General features: G+C 34.2%; 1 long non-coding RNA gene and 1 other non-coding gene across 2 annotated transcripts in view; both read left to right on the top strand.

The window, feature by feature from the left end:
- Positions 1-22,719, top strand: part of LOC129486524 (uncharacterized) — a 50,773-nt gene that overhangs the window by 26,857 nt on the left and 1,197 nt on the right. The window lies entirely within an intron of this gene.
- Positions 5,072-5,261, top strand: LOC129487125 (U2 spliceosomal RNA). Its single transcript, XR_008659241.1, has one exon. It is a non-coding gene; the product is annotated as a U2 spliceosomal RNA (small nuclear RNA).

The raw sequence follows: 22,719 nt of genomic DNA, 5'->3' as shown, positions 1-22,719 counted from the left end.
TTTTTAACTTAAAGTCTGTTTTCTAATATTAATATAGCATCTCTTGCTCTCTTTTAATTGTCATTTGCATGGGATATCTTTTTTTATACTTTTATTTTCATGCTCCATTTTCCTTAGAGTGTCTTGCGGACATTATATAGTTGGATCCTGTTTTTTAATCCTTTCAGCAAATCTCTGTCTTTTGATCAAGAAATTTAATCAAGTTACATTTAAAGTCATTACAAATGGGGAAGGACTTACGATTGCCTGTTTGTTAATTGTTTTATGTATGTCTTACAGTTTTTCTGTCTCTTCTTTCCTCTCTTGCTGCCTTTCTTTACTTTTAAATGATATTTTGTAGTGACATGCTTTGATTCCTTTCTAATATCCTTTTGAGTATATTTTATAAATACATTATTTGTGGCTATCATGGCAATTATATAAAATATCTTAAAGTTATTGTATCCTATTTTAAACTGATAACAACTTAGCTTCAATTGCATACAAAATCTCTACTCCATTATAGCCCTATCTCCCAATTTGTTATGAATTTAAAAAATTGTATCTTTATGTATTATATGCCCATTAACATAGATTTATAAGTTTAAAAAATATTTTTGATCATTTTAATTCTATGTTTCAAAATTGTAATAATACATGTCATGATAAGTGTCTAAGTATTTACCTTTATCAAAGAGTCTTATACTTCTGTAGGGCTTTGTGTTGTTGTCTACTGTACTTTCATTTTATTTTGAAAAAAATCCCTTTAGTATTCCTGCAGAACAGGTTTAGGGATAACAAACTGCCTTTGCTTTTGTTTACTTGGAGGTCTTAATTTCTCCATTTTTGAAGAATGGTTTTGCCAGATATAATATTCTCGGTTGATAGTATATTTTTTCTTTTAGCACTTTGAATATGTCATTCTATTTCATCCTAGCATTCAAAGTTTCTGCTGCAAAAAGAACACCGATAATATCATGAATGCTTCCTATGTGATGGACTACTTTCCTCCTGTTGCTTTCAAGATTCTCTGTATTTGACTTCAGACAGTTTTATTATATAGTGTGTCTCTTTGAATTTATCCTAGTTAATATTTTCTGAGCTTCTTGAACTGTATGTCTGTTTCTTTTCTGAGATTTGGGAAGTTTTTAGTCATTATTTCTTAATATAACCTCTTATTTCCTCTTTCTCTTCTCCTGGGATTCTCACAATGCATATGTTACTCCAGGTGATAATGTCTCTTAAGTCCCTTTTCTTCATTTTTTTTTCTTTTGTTCCTCTGACATAATGATTTCAAATGAACAGTTTCCAGTTTTGCTAATTTTTTCTACTTCCTGAACAAGCCTGCTGTTAACCCTCTCTGTGAATTTTTTAGTTCACTTACTGTACTTTTTTCAGCTCCAGAGTTTCTGATTCTATCTTATAATTTCTCTCTCTTTGTTGATATTCTCATTTTGTTCATGTATCATTTTTCTGATTTTATACAGTTGCCTATGTCCTCTTTTAGCTCATTGAACATCTGTTTGAACAATTATTCTAAATTATTTGTCAAGCAGCTCATAGATCTACCTTTCTATATGGTTCATTTATGGCATTTTATTGTTTTCCTCTGGTTGGGTCACATTTTTCTATTTCTTTTATGCCTTGTAGTCTTTTGCTAGGATTTTGGAATTTGGAAAAACAAACATCTTCGGTTATTTGCGTATCAGCTTCCTGTATTAGGGTTCTCTAGAGAGACAGAACTAATGGAATATATACATATATACAGACACACACACATACATACACATAGGAATTTATTAAGTATTAACTCACATGATCACAAGGTCCCACAATAGGCCACCTACAGGCTGAGGAACAAGTAGAGCCAGTCTGAGTTCCAAAACTGAAGAATTTGGAGTCCAGTGTTGAAGGGCAGGAGACATCCAGCACGAGAGAAAGATGTAGGCTGGGATGCTAAGCCAGTCTCTGTTTTCACATTTTTTTGCCTGCTTATATTCTAGCCACTCTAGCGGCTGCTTGGATTGTGACCACCCAGATTAAGAATGGGTCTGCAGTTCCCAGCCCACTAACTCAAATATTAATCTCCTTTGGCAACATCATCACTGACACATCCAGGATCAATATTTTGTATCTTTCAATCCAATCAAATTAACACTCAGTATTAACCATCACATTTCCTAAAGAGGAAGAGTTTTACCAATCAGCAGAACAAGATTTTCTAGGACTTCTCAAACTCTTTTTATTCTCTTGCTTCCCCTAGCCTATGCCTTTGGAGCTGTAGGTCTAATGTTCTTTGTTCTTACCTCCATTTTTAGTGGCTTGCAAAATCTGATGCTGGAGACCCATGGACACTCCAAGTTAGATAAGATAGAAATCAGTTGTTTTGGCAGTTCCCAGATGGTCTGGAATGTTGGAACTGGGCCACTCTTTTGTTTCCATTCCAAGAGAGAAGCCTAAATATGAGAGTTTTCTTGCAATTGCTCTACTCTATCTTCATAAAGGGAGGATCATAAATACATGCACCAAAGGCTACTATATATATATATATATATATATATAATTATCCTTTCACTTGAATTCCTTTTTTATTTTACAATGACCTGGGTGATTCTCAACTGTTCTCTGGAGTTCTCACAAAGATATTCTGGTCTGTATATTATTGCTAACTCTGCATCCCTGTGGCAGAAGGAGGTCCTGTAGCTTGCTAGTCTTCTATCTTGCTGACATCACTACAGAACTAGAATTTTGAACATCATTCACCAAGAACAAAGCAGGTAGTTATCTGGTTCTGTTTAGGCTACTCTAGTGAAATTTTATCTAGAGCATTACATTTATTTTCAGACAGTATATATTAAGACCTACAGAAAATAACTAGACCATGTTTAAAGTAGAGAATGCGGAGTTATAAAAGGGCTAAAAATTATATGATGTAAAAGCAGAGAAAAAGAGCTTGGAACATCGATAGAAATCAGAAAGTAATGGCTTATGTGATAAGATTTGATTAACTTCATCTTTGAACCTTAGTAACTAGTGCATACCAGGGGCTCAACAAGTATTATTTTAAAAAAATCATAATATTATGGATTAGTGATATATAATATTACCTTCAACCAGTTGAAATAATGTGTTTCTTCCATTGTCACAAATTAGCATTTGTGTATGTGTGTGTAGGTCAATATAGCTACCTGATTTTATATCTAAGGATACTAAGAAAGCAGAGAGGGTGAGCATGTTACCTGTATTCACTTAGCAAATAAAAAGAATTTAGAATTTGTGTTTTGAAACTAATTTCATGCTGCTAAATGGACCTAAGCACATCCTTCTGATGTTTTTCATTTATTAAAAAAATATATAAAATTTGCTCCACATGTGGTATTGAGAAGCTGAGACACTAGGATGTAAGAAAGGCTATTTATATCAGAGAATAAGACAAAAACTACAAATCAGTGCTTTTTCACTTCTTCTTTTTTTTTTTTTTTTGAGACGGAGTCTCCCTCTGTCTCCCAGACTGGAGTGCGGTAGCGCAATCTCGGCTCACTGCAAGCTCCGCCTCCCAGGTTCACGCCATTCTCCTGCCTCAGCCTCTCCGAGTAGCTGGGACTACAGACGCCTGCCACCACGCCCGGCTAATTTTTTGTATTTATAGTAGAGACGGGGTTTCATCGTGGTCTCGATCTCCTGACCTCGTGATCCGCCCGCCTCGGCCTCTCAAAGTGCTGGGATTACAAGCGTGAGCCACCGCGCCGGGCCCCGCTGTTTCATTTCAAAGATCCTGAACTAGCACACCAGTAAATATGTGCCTTAGAAATGATAGAGACATGGAAAATGTTTTATTATATTTAAAACTGCTAGTATCCTAATCAGGTATTTGATGGGGAAAAACTCTATTAAATGTTTTCTCGAGCTGTTCAATTTTTCTATTGAGAATATAGATAAACCATATTGAAGACTTGTCCTAGTTGTTAATAGTATCTAATTTTTATATTCTAAATTGCAATGACAATTATGTTTACCACTAATTGAGGTCCCATTATACTTTAGGTACTCAGTCAGTCAATTTACATGTGCTGTTATTTTCTCGTATATTATTTTCATGTATTTATTTATTTTATTTGCTTAACAAATATTTTTCAAGGCCATATAGCTGAGAAAGGTTTTATATGCACACACTGTTTACCTTTGGTGAAGAAAATATTAAAAAGTTATAAGAAATCTTCTCAGTACCCCTAGTAACCAGGTGCTAGTGCACCCATCTTAACAAATGAGAAAAATAAAGCTAAGTAATTTGAACAAGAATTTGTTATTAATTAGTGGTATAATTTAGATTCAAATTCAAATATATATGACTTTCAAGTTACATTCTTTCCAATTTATAAACTATTCTTGAAAATGTTTATTATGACCTTCAAAAAGCTACCAATTTTTCTAATAAAGGGAAGATATTTAGAGTAATTTGAAGTGCCAGATTAAAATATCTCAGAATGATTCACTGATGAAAAGAAAATGATGATTTTAAAATAAAATATGAATAAAATTTGGACTTAATAATTAAATACTGTAGCTCTTTCTATAGAGAATATTTGAACATTTTGAAACATACATCTGAATATCAAATATTAACCTAGTGAATATCATTGATTTGCCCTTATTTTTGTCAACTTACATACTTTGTTTTTATTCTGAAAAATATAGTCTTCTTCCATATAATGCAAAAAAGTCATCCACTTAAATGTGGATGACTACTGGGTGTTGGGAAGAAGTAGGATTTGAACTATATATTTCTTAAGTCAAGTATAGCAATATGGGAAATGCTTCTCTTTAGTGAACACGAATATGCACCAGATTAGCATTGCACTATTTGTAGTTACATACTTGGTCATAAGAAAATGAATAGCCTTGGGTTAGTTATTTGCACATTAGGCTTTTCATACTTTATTTGCAGAAAGAGAGAATTGGATTAGATCATTTGTTTTCTATTGATTTCCTAGAAGTATTTATTATGATGTCTAATATATGAACTCAATATTTTGAAAAATTCTTTATATACCATCTATGAAAAGATAATACATTTATTAGGAGATGATTTATAATTGTTTCTCAGCCTTTTGGCTAAGATCAAGTGTACATCTATTCTTTCCAGTTTAATACTTGATATGTTCTCTATTTGAGGATGCAATATTAAATGAATTTTTGGAACTCAGAGATGGAATAGGAGCTTGCTCAATCCACTTCACATATTGACCTGGCCTATCAGCATTCTCAGAAATGGTACCCCCAAGAGGAATTTTAAAAAATACATTATTGACTTACTTTTCTTTTAAACATAACAAAGTACTGCATAATATTAAATTAGACCTTTTGTTCTGAAATGTAACTATTAGTTACTACAGTCTAGCTAAATGGAAAGAATCAATATTTTACTTGGCTTACCGTGGGTAAGTCTCTTTTCTTTGGTCATTTGTTATACTAAGGTATTTCAAAGAGGAGTTGAGATATCTTGGAGACCATTAAATCCCAGGTAGGAATCCATCACAAATAATGACTGTTAAACTTCTTTTGAATTTTTGAAATTCTATGAGCCTTTCTCATTTGAGGACTGAAATAAGAATTTCATATCGTTTTCCTGACTCTGGAAGAAATACAGTCCTAGGACTCTTCTGCTAACAGTTAAATTAAGCCAACATTATTTATTTTGTGTGTGTGTGTGTGTGTGTGTGTTTGCATTACAGAAAGCCAAGTAAACCACGAATGCTTTTTTGAGGTCATTTTCTTTCAGTTGATACCCTAATCAGAAATTTTCATTTTCTGATTGTGGATAGTGAACATTTTAATATTGCTCAAGACTCCTTTTCTGTGAATATACAGTAATTATTGTCCCATTGATTGTGAGCTCTGGAGAAGGTAAAAAGTGTCAAAAAGATTAGAATGAGAACATTTACTTTTTATAAGGCAAAATAATGAAAAGAATACCAATGGCTACTGGAAAGTTACTTTTTAAAATAAATTGTTTAATATTAATGAATTATTTTATAGCAATTTATTATTTTTGCTCTTGTGGAAAAGTCATGACTTCTGAATTTATGATGAATTTTTATTATTAGTCTTCTACAAATTCCTCACATTTTATGAATTCCCGATAATACAATACTATTAATTCCAGATAACAGAACAGAAACACATACTATTTTATACACACACACACACACACACACAGACACATAGTTATATTTCACCTAATTTCAACAATAGTTCGCCTCAATAAGTGCTTCTACAATGTCCAATGATCTAATTTAATGATCACGGCAATTTTATTCATGTTTGTAGTGGAAAGTCTGGAGGCTTCAGTGACATCAACAAGGTAAACTTAATTAATAGAAGATTTGCTCTTAGAACTTAAATATACTATTTACAAATTCAATCCTGACTCATTAGTTTACTGATTAATCTATTCCATGACTATTTAATGAGACTTGTGTAGCAGTAATGACTCACAGAGTTTCTCCTTCATGAGAATATACATTGTAGGGTAGGAACAAGACAATAGCCAAGTGAACAAACAAACCAGGAGTTTTCAAAGTGGTATGAAGTAGTATAAAATAAAAGAGTCGAGTAACAAGATAGAAACTGGGGGGTTCAGGTGGGAAGGTTGACATGTTTATAGACACACTTGTCAAGGATGATGGCTTTATGGAAATAATATTTTAATTTAGAAATAAAGAATGAGAAGGAGAAAGCAATCTCTAGTGCTGAGTAAAGCTATTCTATGCAGAATAAATAGGAAGGTCAAAATTTCTGAAGTAGGAAACAGTTGAACCAGTGTAATTTACAGGAAGAGTTTGGTTCTATAAGAAAGAGATAGAAAGAAAGCTGAATTCTAATAAATAATGGATAGGGCAGAGAGAGAAAAGGTTGGAAAGACATTTAGGAGGCAGATCATGCAGTCTTGTGAGTAGATGGATATAGGGGAAGAGTTTAATGGAATCTACAATCGTGCTGGGATGGACCCTTCAATTTTAATCAGTGTATTGGAATGGACTCAGATCCCTTATGACTAGGAATGAAAACTCTAATGATCTATCTTTCAACTATGTAAAATTGCAGGTGTTTCTCTCATTTTTATTACAATCAGATTCAACTAGATTATAAAAAAAAATAGTACAAGAGATAGGCTGAATTGATTTGAATGAACATGTGAGTGTGTGTGTGTTTTAATCCTTATTATCTTATCCCTCTAGGAGAAGGCAAATTACTTTAATCACTTTTTAATAAAATTTATAGAAAAATATGTTATATCTCTACATAGCAGCGTCATGGCTTTTATTAAAAAAAACACTTCTTATATTTAAATATTTTTTCTTTCCTAAATTTAGGGATTAAAATCAGAAACAATACACTAAGACAACTCAAGCATTTTATGAACTAAATATATATTCCTCATATATTTTGCCTATAGAAGCAAGATTATGAAAGACAATACACAGTGCTCAGTCAAGCTGATGAATTTCACTATGAGAGTAGTCAGTAGTCAGACTACTTGAATTCAGAACTCATTTACACTTTTAAAAAATAAATACTCCAAATATTTTGCGTATGTCAGTCATATCTATAAATACTTATTATATATTAAAACTCTGAATTTTAAAAATATCTCTGTTAATTAATTTGGGGAGTAACAATAAGAAGCCCATAATATATTAATATAAATAACATTTTTATTTAAAAAATCTATGTTTCCCAATCCAAAACGTCATTTCAGAGAAGAATGGTATTGTTTATATATTTTCAAATCTTTTTAATATCTTTTTGAATAGAATTTTCACATCTATTTCTATATTCAATCTATTGTCATATATTGTATGGTTGCCATATGTGAAAGAAATCACACAAATAAATAGTTGGATAAGAGAGTATTATTTTAATAGTCTTTTAGATAATTGTGGATATTCTTTTTTGGCATGACACCAAAACCAAGTTGTAGTTTCTTAAAGGTTAGTTGCAGTGTGGAATCTGAAACTGTTCTAATAAACTTTTCTTATTCTGTCTCATTAAAATCCAGTGGTTTATCTTAAACTTTAAATGCGTCTTTACCCATGAATTAGGCTATACTATTATGCACTGGTTATTTGGAAAATAATGGTTGACTGAGTTTTGCAGATCCCTCAAATGTTGACACATTTCTTTATATGATATTTTAAAAACAACGTTAATGGTATCTCCTGTCTTATCAGAAAAGTCATTACAAATTAGGAAACTGTCAGGCACTGAGTTTTACACACCATTACTTTTGCTCTGTCAGTGAAAATAAGAACAAGCAAAAAAGGCAAATAACATCTTAGTATTATTAATAAAATAGTTTTGACATTGCAGATCCCTTTAAAGTGTCTCGAAGATCCCCATGGTTCTGCAGAGAACATTTTGATAAGTGCTGCTCTATGACACAGGCCGAGATAAGCTTAGATCTTATTTTTAGAGCATTTTGAAGCTTTTGAGAAATGTTAAGCAGAGGAGTAATATGATCTTGTTTAAGATTTAAAAATAACCATTTTGGCTACTAAGTGGAAAAGGATTTTTTTGGGAGTAAGAAGGAAAATAGGAGAGAGCTAAATTAGAAGGAATCATAAGTAATATAAGAAAAGGGTTAATGATGGCTTCGAGTAGAATGGTAACAGGAGAAATGGAGGAAAAATGACAGAAAGGTTTGAAGATAGAACCATGGTCTTGCCAATAGATTAAATCTGAGATACATTAAGCTATGGTGACAGTTACTTATAGCAGAGGCTTAGCAGAGGAATAAAATGTTTTGAAGAACAACAAAAGTTCTTTTTTATATAATATTAATTGTAAAAATACTTCATTAACTGTAACTGTGTTGAGGGGAAATTAGTATATATTAATTATAAAAATATTTAATTAACTGAGTTGAGGGGAAAATAGTATCTTCTAAATATTGCCCTTGTGTCCTGCAACCTTACTAAACACTCTGTATTAGTGTTAGTAGCTTTTTAACGGATTTTAAGGAATTTCTATATTCCAAATAATGTTTGAAGATACAGACAGTTATATTTCATCTTTTTTACCATAAATATCTTTTTATTTCTTGCCTTATCTCATTTGCAAGAGGAAGCCATCTCTCTGTATTTTTTGCTTTTTTATTGATGCAGAATATTTGTACATACTTATGGGGTTCGTGTGACATTGTTTATTTATAGACTGTGTAACAACGAAGTCAGGGTATTTGGGCTGTCCATCACCTTGAGTATTTATTATTTCTATATTTGTGGAACATTTCAAGTCCTCTCTCATAGCTATTTTGAAATACACAATTCATTGTTGTTGACTATACTCACTCTGCTATCAAACATTAGAATTTATTTTCTATCTAACGTATGTTTGTACTCATTAATCCATCACCACCCACTCTTTACAGACACTCTCCTCACTAATCCATATACCTTTCTTAGCCTCTGGTATGTATCAGTCTACTTTCTACCTCCATGAGAACAGCTATTTAAGCTCCCACACATGAGTGAGACCATATAGTATTTGTCTTTCTGTGCCTGGCTTATTTCACTTAACACAATGACCACCAGTTCCATCCATGTCGCTGCAAATGACATAATGTCATTCCTTTTGTGGCTGAATAGTATTCCACTATGTGTATATATACCACATTTTCTTTATCCATTTGTCTACCGATGAACATGGGTTGATTCCATCTCTTGGCTATTGAGAATACTACTGCAATAAAGAGAGATATGTAGGCATTTCTTTGATATACTAATTCCTTTTCCTTTGGATAAATACCCAGTAGTAGGATTGCTAGACCATATGATAATTCTATTTTTATTTTTTGAGAATTATCCATATGTTTTCCATAGTGGCAGAACTAATTTACATGCCCACCAATCGTGTATGAGAGCCCCCTTTTCTCTGTATCCTCACCAGCCATTTGATATTTTGCCTTTTTAATAATAGCTCTTTTAACTGGAGTCAGATGATATTTCATTGTGGTTTTGATTTGGGTTTCTCTGATGATTAGTTATACTGAACATTTTTTATACACCTGTTGGCCTCTTATATGTCTTCTTTTGAGGAATGTATATTTATGTTCCTTCCCCACGTTTTAATGGGATTATTATTATTATTACTATTGAGATGTCTGAGTTAGTTGTATATTTTGGATATTAGTTCCTTGTCAGATGAATAGTTTGCAATTATTTCCTTGCATTAAAGAGGTTGTCTCTTCACCTTGTTGATTGTCATTTTTGCTGTGCAGTTTTCTAGCTTAATATAATCCCATTTGTCTATTTTTGTTTTTGCTCCCTGTTCTTTTGAGGTCTTAACCATAAAATCTTTGCCTAGACCATTGTCTTAGAGTGTTTATACCGTTTTCTTCTTTTATAGTTTCAGGTCTTACATTTAAGTCTTTGATCTATCTTCAGTTGATTGTTGCATATGGTAAGAAATAGGGGTCTGGTTTCATTCTTCTGCACATGGATATCCAGTTTTCCCAGCATTATTTATTGAAGAAGGTGTTATTTCCCCAACATATGTTCTTGACACCTTTGTCAAAAATCAGTTGGCAGTAAAAATGTGGATTTATTTCTGGATTCTCTGTTCTGTTCCATTGGTCTATATGATTGTTTTTATACCAATATCCTGATGTTTTGTTTACTATAGCCTTGTACTATATTTTGAAGACAGGGAGTCTAATGCCTCCAGCTTTGTTCTTTTTGCTCTGGATTGCTTTGGCTATTTGGGCTCTTTTTTGATTCCATACAAATTTTAGGATTGTTTGTTCTATTTCTGTGAAAATATATGTTGGTATTTTGATAATATTTGCATTGACTCTGTAGAACGCTTCGAGCAGTACAGTCAATTTAGTGATATGAATTCTTTCAGTCTGTGAGTATGGGATGTCTTTTTGTTTATCTCCTCTTTAATTTCTTTTATCAATGTTTTATAGTTTTTTTTTTTGTAGAGTTGTTTAACCTGGCTGTCTAAATTTATTCCTAGCAATAAAATATTTTTTAATCTATTATAAATAAGCTAGTCTTCTTATTTCTTTCTCACCTAGTTCATTATAGATGTTTACAAATAAACACTACTAATTTTCATGTTTACTTTTATCCTGCAATTTACTGAATTTATTTTTCAGATCTAAGAGCTTTTTGGTGGATTCTTTATGTTCTCCTAGATATAAGAGCGTATCATCTGCAAAGAGAGGTAACTTGACTTCCTCTTTTTGAATTTAGATGCCTTTTATTTCCTTTTCTTGGCTGATTGCTCTAGGTAGGACCTCCAGAGGATTCTTATGTTGAATAGGATTGATGAAAGTAGGAATTCTTGTCCTATTTCAATTATTAGAGGGAAGGCTTTCAGCTTTTCCCCATTCAGCATTATGTTAACTGTAGGTTTATCATATATGGCCTTTATTACACTGAGATATGTTCCTTCAATGCCTAGTTTGTTGAGAACTTTTATCTTAAAGAAATTTTGAATTTTATAAGTGCTTTTTCTACATCTGTTGAAATGATCATATGGTTTTTGTCCTTCATACCATTGATATGATGTGTCACATTTATTGATTTGTATATGTTGAACCACCCTTGCATTCCTAGGAGGAATCCAACTTGATCATGGTGTATCAACTTTTTGATATGCTGTTTTATTCAGTTTGCTAGTATATTGTTGAGAATTACTGCATTGTGTTCATCAGGTGTTTTGGCCTGTTTTCTTTCTTTCTTGTGTTTTTAGCTAGTATTGGTGTCAAAGTATGTTGGCCTCATAGAATGAGCTAGTGAGAATGGTGCCCTGTTTAGTTTTTTGGACTACTTTTGAGGAGAATTTGTTCTTAGTTATTTGAAAGGTAGAATTTAACAGTGAAGCCATCCAGTCCTGAACTTTTCTTTGTGGATAATTTTTATTACTGATTCAATATAATTACTTGTTATTCGTCTGTTTAGGTTTACTATTTCTTTCTGATTCAATCTTGGAGGTGGTATGTGTCTAGGAATGTATTTCCAGTAGGTTTTCCAGTTTTTACTGTATAGTAATTTATAGTAATCTCTGACTGCCTTTTTTTTTTTTTGAGATGGAGTCTCGCTCTGTCGCCCAGGCTGAGTGCAGTGGCATAATCTGGGCTCACTGCAACCTCTGCCTCCTGGGTTCAAGCGATTCTCCTGCCTCAGCCTCCCAAGTAGCTGCGACTACAGGTGCATGCCACCACACCCAGCTAATTTTTTGTATTGTTAGTAGAGATGGGTTTTCACCATGTTAGCCAGGATGGTCTTTATTTCCTCACCTCATGTTCCACTCGCCTATGCCTCACGAAGTCCTGGGATTACAGGCGTGAGCCACCGCGCCCGGCTGGCCTTTTGTGTTTCTCTGTTACCTTTGTAATGTCTCCTTTTTCATTTCTGATTATGATTATTTGCGTCTACTCTCTTTTTTTCTTTGTTTTTCTAGCTAGCAGTTTATTGACTTTATGTTTTCAAAAAAAGCTACTTTTCATTTTGTTGATATTTTATATATATTTTTTCTATTTCATTTAGTTCTCTGATCTTTGTTATTTCTTACTTTCTACTAATTTTTGGATTGATCTGTTCTTGCTTTTCTGGTTTCCTGAGGTGAATTGTTATATTGCTATTTGAAATATTTCGACTTTTTTGATGTAAGCATTTGTTGCTTTTCTTTAAGCGATGACTTTGTTGTATCCCATAGGTTTTATGTTTTGTTTAGATTTTCAGTTGTTTCCAGAAATTTTTTGATTTCCTGCATAATTTCTGTCTTGACCCAATGATCATTTGGGACTACACTATTTAATATCCATGATTGTGTACAATTTCCCAAGTTTCTCTTGTTATTGGTTTTTAGTTTTATTCCATTGTGGTCTGAGAAGATACTTGATATGATTTTGACTTCTTTTCAATTTGTTGAGAATTGTTTTGTGTCCTAACCTATGGTCTATCCTGGAGAATTCTCAAATGCTAATTAGAAAAATATGTATTCTGTAGCTGTTAAATTAAATATTCTGTAAATATCTCTTAGGTCCATTTGGTCTAATGTCCAATTTAAATCCAGTATTTCTTTGTTAATTTTCTGACTAGATGATCTGTCTAATGCTGAAACTGAAGTGTTGACATCTGCAACTATTATTGTATTGAAGTCTATCTCCCCTTTAACATTTAATATTGTTAGCTTTATATATCTAGGTGTGCTCCAGTGTTGGGAGCACATATGTTTAGAATGGTTACATCCTCTTGCTCAATTGATCCATTTATTATTAAATAAAGGCCTTCTTTGCCTCTTTTTATAGTTTTTGACTTAAAGTTTGTTTTAGCTAAGAAAAATATAGCTACTCTGACTCGCTTTTGGTTTTTGTTTGTATGGAATATCTTTTTACATCCCTTTACTTTCAGTCTCTATGTATCTTTACAGGTGAGGTGAGTTTCTTGTAGGCATCATATAGTTAGGTCAAGTTTTCTTATCCATTCAGCCACTCTGTATCTTTCAAGTAGAAAGGCTAATCTGTTACTTTTAAGATTATCATTGTTATGTGAGGGCTTATTCCGATTATTTTATTAGGAATTGATTTCCGATATTAAAATAATTAATATCATTATTTTAATTGACTTCTGGTTGTTTTGTATATTTTCTCTTCCTTTTTCTCTCTCATTATTTATCACTGTGGTTCAGTGGTTTCCTGTATTGGTAACATTTGATTCCTTTCTCTCCCTTATCTGTGTGTCTGCTTTACTAGTGGATTTTACACATTCATGTATTTTCATAATTGTAGCTATCATACTTTTGCTTCCAGGTGTAGGACTCCCTTAAGGATTTTTAGTAGGGCTGGCCTACTGGTGATATTTTTTTTCCACTTTTGCTTGTCTGGTAAAAACTTCATTTCTTGTTCATTTATAAAAGATTACATTACTGGGTATATTATTATTTATGGCAGTTTGTTTCTTTCAGCACTTTGAATATACGATCCTATTTTTCTACTAAACCATAAGGCTTTTGCTGAGAAGTCCACTCTTAGTATCACGGGGGTTCTCCCATAACTGACTAGTTACTTTTATTTTCCTATTTATAGAATACTTTATTTGTCTTTGACTTTTGATCATTCAGCTATAATGTGCCGAAGACCTTTTTGAATTGTATCTGTTTAGAAATCTCTAAGCTCCCTGTATGTGGATGTCTAAATCTTTTGTTAGACTTTGGAAATTTCCAGCTATTATTTTATTAAGTAGGAATTTTTAAATCTTTTTTATTTTGTCTTCACGCTCTGAGACACCAAAAAATTTGAAAATTTGGTAATTTTATGATGTTCCATATGTTGTGTAGGCTTTGTTTATTCTTTTAAATTATTTTTTCTTTGTTTTTGTTTGGCTGGATTATTACAAAAGACCTGTCTTCAGTTCCTGAATTTATTTTTCCTGCTTGATCTAGTTTATTGTTGGAGCTTTTAAATGTATTTCGTATTTCATTTAATAAATTCTTTAGTTACAAAATTTTGGGGGGGAGTTTCTATCTCTTTGGCAAATTTCTCATTTATATCCCAAATTGTTCTGATTCATTTATATTCTTTTTTCTGTATTCTCTTGTACCTAACCAAGCTTCTTTAATATCCTTATTTTAAGTTCCTTTCCTGGGACCTTATAAATCTCTTTTTCATTAGAATCTGTTGCTGGAGAAGTATTGTGTTCTTTGAGAGGTGTCATATTATCTTGCTTTTTTACATTTCTTGTGTCATGTTGATATGTGTGCATCTGGTGTAAGAGTTGCTTCTTCCATTTTTTTTTTAAATTTGTTATAGTGGAGGAGAACTTTTTTCCTGAAGATGTATCTATGCTATTGGTTTGAAAGAGTGCTTTGGCTTTGATTCAGGGCACATGAAGTAATTTAATCTCTGCATTATTTCTTCAGCTCTAAACAGTGTCAATGGTGTCTTTGGTTTTCTTGGTGGTGTCGGGTGTTGTTGTAGTGGAGGCTGTGGTAAAGTTTTGATGGAGACAGGAACTAGATCTACATAGACTGTATCTTTGGGTCCCAGTCGTGGCAGTAGTAGGCTAAGCATGCCTGTCCCCAGGGTGGTATGTGCTGGCACCAGTGTTATTGGTTCTAGGTGGGCTGATTCTTGGTCTTCCAGGCAGCTTGCTCAGGTGCCAGTACTAGCAGTGGTGTACCTGGTGGGTGGGCACATTTTCAGGCCAATGGGAAGCAAGCATAGTATGAGTGATGGCAGTAGCAATGGCAGGACAAACCTCTGTCTCTCAAGTGGTCCATGCTGGTGTTTGTGGTAGCTGTAATAGGTTGAGTAGGCCAGTATCCAGGCCCACCAGTGACACATGAGGGTGTGTACCAGATGTGGTGGTAGTGGCAAGTTGGGTGGGCCCAAATTCAGTCCCCCAGGAAGAGTGCCAAGGTAAAACTGTGGCAGACTCAACTGGGTAGTTCCCAGGCCCCCAGATCCATGCTTGGGCCCTGACTGGGGGCAATGCTGAGCTGGGTAGACTTTTCCTGTGACCCCCTGATGGTGGATACAGGTGCTGGCTGTGGCAGGCAGGAGGATCTCCCAGGCCTCCAGGGGAATGTTCTGGTAGAGGCAGCAACAGCTGTATTGCAGCCTTGCTACTGAGGAGGGTGGGGCTGCTTTTAGCAGCAACAGTCATATTTAAGTGGCTGGGTAGCATGCACTTCATTCACGTTTTGGCCTGGTGGTGGCAGCCCACAGCAGCAGTGTCTGTAGGCAGGGGACTTTGTCCTTGGGGCATGTGAAAATGCATGACTGCCTCACTGTAGGCAGTGGAGTAATTGCCAGTGATTTGTACTTCAGCCCTGGCAGCAGCAGCTACCTTTGGTGGTGACTGGACATGGGGAGTGTCAGTGGGGCTGCATGGATATGAAGATACAGGAGCTGTTGGGCCCCCAGGCAGGATGCAGTATGGTGGGTACTGGGATCTCAATATGGCACCTTCTGTGGCTGCTTAGGATTAGGGGTGTGTGGGACCCTTTCTGGAACAATGCTGTCTTTTAGTCTCCAGGCAGCTTCCTTTGTTAGTCTTGGGCCTGTGATGGTCTAGGGGCTCTCCTGTGGCTAGGATTGAAGAAATCTGCATTAGTCATGTGGGCTTCTGGGATTCTCCTACTTACCATTTTCCTTCGTTGAGTCTCCAGGCTCCCAGCTGATCCTGGCAAAGCAGGGTGCCTCACTTACCTCTCCTTCCCTGCCTTAGGTGTTCTCTGTCACTTCTCTGTTGGATTCCAATTTTCTCCCTTAGATGATCTATTTGAAATGTGATTATTTACTTGCTATTTTGGCTCTTCTCTGTGGAGAAAGTGAGTACCAGGTGCCTGTAATCAGCCACTTCAAGCTCCTCTTTAGGTAAAGCCATCTTACCTGAAATTTTTTATGTTAAAACATTTTTAACTCAATTTACTTTTTAAAATAGTTATAATGAAAAATATAGTTACAATGCAGTTTGTATCTTTCAAGAATTTTATGCATTTTTATCTAAGATGTTGGATTTATGGCCTAGCACTGTTCGTACTATTCCTTGATTATCTATTAAATGCCCATAGAATCTATAGTGATGCCTGCTCCTTTATTTCTTACATCTGTAATATATTTTCATTCAGTTTTTCCTTTGTCAGGCTGGCTAAGAATGTATCATGTTTTCTGATCTTTACAATGAACCAGGTTTTGGTTTCACTAATTTTTAAATTGTTTTTCTGTTCTTAATTATACCAATTTCTACTTTTTTCTTTATTTCTTTCCTTCTCCTTGCTTTGGGTTTAATTTGCTCCTTTTTTTTCTTTTTTTTCTGGCTTCTGAATACTGGAGTTTCTGTTATTCATGTGACATATTTCATCTTTTCTGTATAAGCTTTATATTTCCCTTAGCGGCATCCTACTAACTTTTATATACTGTGCTTTCATTTTTATTTAATATAAACATTTTCTAATTTCCCTTAATATATTCTTTTAGACTGATGGACTATTTAGAAATATGTTGCCTAATTTATAAATATTATTCATTTGCTAGGGCTTCCATAATAGATTGGGTGGCTTAAAAAACGGAAGTTTATTTCTTATAGTTCTGGAGGTTACAAGTCCAAGATAAAGGTGTCAGCAGGTTTAGTTTCTTCTGTGGCTTCTCCCCTTTATTTGCAGATAACTGGCTTCTTTCTGTGTTCTTGCATGATGTTTTCTGTATGCATATGCATGCCTGGTGTCTCTATCTGTCTTAATCTTCTCTTCTCATAAGGACATCAATCAGATTGAATTAGGACCCACCCTAATGACCTCATTTTAACTTCATTCCCTCCATAAAGACTTTATCTCCAAATATAGTCACATTTTGAAGTATTGACGATTGAGACTTCAACACATGAATTTTTAGAAGACACAATTCAACTCATAACACAAATATTTGGTGATTTTAAGTATATATTTCTGTTATTGATTTTTTAGGTAAATTCTGCAGTGTGAGTTGTATGTTTGTATGATTTTAATTCTTTTAATTTTGTTAAAATATACTTTATCCCCAGAATAATCTCTTTCTTAGTGAATGTTCCATGTGCACTTGAAATAAATGTCTATCCTGCTGTTGTTAGGTGGAGTGCTCTATAAATGTTTTTCTTTTTCTTTTTTTTTTTTTTTTTGGAGTCTTGCTCTGCTGCTCAGGCTGGAATGCAGTGGCACGATCTTGGCTCACTGCCACCTCCGCCTCCTGGGTTCAAGTGATTCTCCTGCCTCAGCCACCCGAGTAGCTGGGATTACAGGTGTGCACCACCACACCCAGCTAATTTTTGAATTTTTAGTAGAGACGGGGTTTCATCATGTTGGCCAGACTGGTCTCAAATTCCTGACTTCAGATGATCTGCCTGCCTTGACATCCCAAAGTGCTGGGATTACAGGCATGAGCCACTGCACTGGCCAAATGTTAATTAGACCAAGTTGGTTGATAGTGGTATTCAGCTTTTCTATAGCCTTGGTGATTTCCTGACCACTTGCACTATCATTTACTAAGTGAAAAGTATAAAAATGTCTGACTATAATTGTAGAGTTGTCTATTTCTTTTTACAGTTCTATCAGATTTTGTATCTTATATTTAGAAGCTCTCTTGATAGGTGCATATACATTTAAGATTGTTATATTTTCTTGGAACGTTAACCTTTTCCTATTACATAACATTTTCCTTTATCCCTGGTGATATCCCTTGTTTTATTCTCTGATATTGATATAGCTACTCCTGTTGGGTATGGTTTTTTTGCTGTTGTTGTTGCCATGGTTACACTCAGTGCATCACAAGTGTTCAATTTCTCTGTGTTATTTTATGTTTAGAATGGGGGCTAGTTTGCCAGAGGATTATTTTTAATAACTACTCTACTTTCAGCTCTAGGTCTTCCTTTTGTGGACATGCCTCCGAGACTGTCGCTCCCTGCTCTCAGATAGCCTGCTGTTTCATGTCATTCAGTGCTTGCTTGCCTGGTGGTGAGAGTGGGAAGAGAATGTTCTCTGCTCTTCTATTTGCAGTTTGTGTCAGTCTGAGGCATCCATTGTTTCCTCGCGTGTCAGGTATAGGGTATTCTCATTTGTCCCATCCTGCTCACTATAGTGGTAGAATTCTAATGGTCTGGTTTCAGGGTAAATGTATGCTCCACTGCAAGGGTAAAAAAATATATGTATTTGTTCCCTTTTTCCATCTCTTAGCTTCAGTTGGTCTTCACAGTGTCCAAAGGGCAACAAGGTTTTCTGCTCTTTCCAGGTGGTTGAAGGCTTTTGCTTTTTTAGAGATAGAGAATATGGATTTGGGCAGAGATTTTTGCCTTTGTTGTAGTGACTGATGCTCCCTTCCCCAAGCCTGTATTATGAGGCACATTTTCTCAGAACTCTTGTCCTGTCCTTGTTCTTTCTTATGAGTATCTAGTGATGTATGTAGAGAAGAGCTGTGAGTGAGTGTGAATATTTCTTGTGTCTGCAGCTACTAGAGCTTCTATATTTTTATGCTAGCCACTTTAGCAATATGTTAAAAAAAATTAGGTAAAATGTTACTCAATTTTATGGTGTCCAGCATCATCTGTCACTGGTGAACGAGTGTTCACATTATATCTCTCCTTTGATACCTCTATTTTTTTAGATTTGGGGTTAGTTAACTTTTAATCTCAACTCTCTGAGGAGCTTAAGAAAAGCTCTGAACTTACATTCTTTGCCATTATTTTGTTGTATGGAAAGGAGTGATAATTTTTCCAGTTTCATCTTAAGCAGATGACAAACATCACAAGATATACTCTTAAAAATTCAAAATGGGCTGGGCGCGGTAGCTCACCCCTGTAATCCCAGCACTTTGGGAGGCTGAGTTGGGCAGATCACCTGAGGTCAGGTGTTCGAGACCAGCCTGGCTAACATGGTGAAACCCCGACTCTACTAAAAATGAAAAATTTAGCCAGGTGTGGTGGCAGGCGCCTGTAATCTCAGCTACTCAGGAGACTGAGGCAGGAGAATCACTTGAACCCAGGAGGCGGAGGTTGCAGTGAGCTGAGATCGCGCCATTGCACTCCAGCTTGGGGGACAAGAGCAAGACTTCGTCTCAAAAAAAAAAAAAAGAAAATTCAAAATGGAAAGTTCTATTGAATTTACTTTAGATTTGAAACTATCCTATCCTACTTTAAGTCTAAAAATATGCCTGAACTTCTAAATATAGCTTTGGATTTTAATAGGTTCTTTATGACATCAAAATGCTTTAAGATGTTTCTTTGATATAAAACTTTTAGGAAAAGAGTCAATCACACTTTTTATTAAACTCCAATCTTTAGTGTTGTTTTCAAAGATAGCCATCACAAAAATTTGTTACAAGTATTCTATTTTTAATTTTTAGAATGCCAAGGTAAATTAGCCTCTTTTTATGTACATGCTTTCTTCCTTAAAATGGTTCCAGAAAATATTGACTTCCTTTGGCATAAACTTCATAACATACCAATAGGTTGAGTTGTTTACGCAGTGAAGAACCCTTCTGTTGAATGTAATCATAGGAAATTTGCCAACTATGACATAGAGATGATTTGGCTTACAGGTCATCTTTTAAAACCTCTACAGGGAGTTAAATAGTCAATCAGCCAATATATCAAAATAAAGAACACTTATGATAACATATAATATACTTTAGTCATTTCCATTATTTCATCTTTGAGTTCTTTCAAGGATCTTATGTAGATTCCATCCAATTTCAATTACTCCATTGATTATTTTTTCCATTTGACTTATAATGTTTATATACGTGGGCCTTGAACAATGTGGGGGTTAGGAACACCAACACCCCATGCTGTCAAAAAATCCATGTATAATTTTGACTCTCCAAAAGTTTTTGACTCTTCAAAAACTTAATTATTAACAGTTTAATGTTGATCAGAAGCCTTATTTGTAACTGAAAAAGTCAACACATTTTGTATGTTATATATGTTTTACAGTGTATTCTTAAAGGAAGCTAGAGAAAAGATGTTATTAAGAAAATCAGAAGGAAGATAAAATATACTTAATGTTCATTAAGTGGAAGCAGATCACCATAAAGATCTTCATCTTTGCCGTCTTAATGTTGAGTAGGTTGAGAAGGAGGAAGAGGAAGGGTTAGTCTTGTTCTTTTGGGGTGTCAGAAGCAGAAGAAAATCTACATGTAAATGGACCAGCATTGTTAAAATTCATATTGTTTAAGGGTCAAGTGTATGTTACCATCAGTTAATTTAATACATTGGTTGCTTATCTCAAAAGAAAATTTGAGCTTGGCTCACTTCCTAAAATCTTTATGGAATAATGGAAATTAAAATTTCTTTCTTGTAGTAGTATTTTTTAAAAACATAATTATTGACAGACCCTGGATTTAATTATATTCTAAAAACCTTTTATTATCAGTGTTAACATCTCTTCTAGAAAAATCCTTATTAAATAGCAACAATGATTTATTGAATAGCTAAAAAATATTATGCACTTTAATGAGTAGTGGATTTGGGATGATTTTTACTTCTATTTTTGCTTTCATTTTTATTGCATCTGATCTGTTATTTATCATTTTATTTATTTGTTAATTAGCCTAGTTAAAAATGTCCTTTGGAAGGGGCCACTTCTAGTAATAGTGCAGTAGGAAATCAGAACAATACTGACATTGAAAACACCTAGAAAAGCTAGAAAAATAAAGCTGTTTGAAGACACTGGAAAGTTAAGAAGCTAATAAGGAAATATGAGGTCAAGATATAAAAGAGTTGGAGAGGAAAGAAACCTAGAGAGGTGAGCCCATCATTTTAGAATGCTCTTACTTAGGAGATTTTTTACTTAGGGGATTTTTCTGATTACTGCAGAGGTGGCTGAAGGGTTGAGAAGCTGAACAAAGCTTTGACAGCCTTATGGAGCCTGAGGACAGAAACTGGAATCCAAGCCCCTCAGGCTTTATGTTAGGTCATAAAGGTCTACAAGATAGGAGTAAGGGTTAATCAGAAATAGTTTAGTCATTTCAGGGACTAAAGCACAGTTTCTGCTCATCTCCTTGGAATTGGATTATGTGATCTGAAATTCCAAGTGCCTGTAGCCATCTGCAAGTACAAAAGTATATTCTCTCTGAAGGAAGGTATAATCATTCCAAGCCTCAAATTATTTCTATGGTATTATAAACCCTGGCACTCTGTCAAAGTAACAAGGTATGTAATAAGACTACATGATTTAGAACGAAGAAAAACAATAGAAATAGAAGTACAGTCTAAGGTAATGCAGTAAATGAAATAATGAGACACAGAATTTGAAATGGCTGAGCTTGATATAATTAAGGATTTCAAGACAAGATTGAGAATTTTGACTGACAACTAAAATGTACAAAAATAAGATAGATGAAAATTCAGGAATTAAACAAATCAGTAAACAAATTTACAATTATGAACGTGTTTAACATTATATTAGACACAGATGCAGACAGAATCACTTACATAATGTATAGAGCAGAAAAAATGTATCTAGAAGAAGCACGGAAAAATAAAAGGATGAAAAGTGCATTTAAAAAGAGCAGGAAAGGTATAAATAGTATGTTGAGAAGACCATGCATAGATGTAACAGAAGTTTCAGAAAGAAAGAGTAAAGCAAGTAGGCAGGATCAATGTTTGAAAAGATAATACTGTGGAGAATTTTCTGACACTGATGAAATACATCAAGCTTCAGATTTAAGAATCACTGTGGATCCCCATGCAAAATAAATACAAAGAAAATAAGAGCAAAATTGCAAAAAAGCAATTATAGAGAGAACATTTTAAAACCATTTACTGACACAAAATATATTACTTTAACAAGAGCAAAAATAAGCTTGAGTTCGGTTTTCTCAGTAACAAAAAAATAAAAATCAGAATATAGAGAAATCATATCCTTAAAGTATTAAAATACATTGGAAAACTCTTTAATATGTTAAAGTTGTACATGGATGTATATACCCATAGGAAGAGTCGTGAGACAAAAAGAGATCATGGCAGATCAATGTCATAGGGGGCAGGCATAGACGGAAGCTGAGATGCCATTAGGGAGATTTCATGTGGCCTGTGAGATAGAAAAGGAATAGCAGGTTCCTAGATTCTACGAGGTTCTACTATAAACTCTATTTTTTCTTTAAGCATATTTATAGACTGTTTGTTCGAAACAAAAGAGCTTACACTGGAAGAGTTAAAACATGAGTTAAAACTGTCAAAAATTAAAATTGAAATTAGG

This window comes from Symphalangus syndactylus, chromosome 7 (genome assembly GCF_028878055.3).
Source record: "Symphalangus syndactylus isolate Jambi chromosome 7, NHGRI_mSymSyn1-v2.1_pri, whole genome shotgun sequence".
Lineage (NCBI taxonomy): Eukaryota > Metazoa > Chordata > Mammalia > Primates > Hylobatidae > Symphalangus > Symphalangus syndactylus.
Note: the sequence above shows the minus strand (reverse complement) of the source record. Positions and strands in the feature narration are given on the sequence as shown.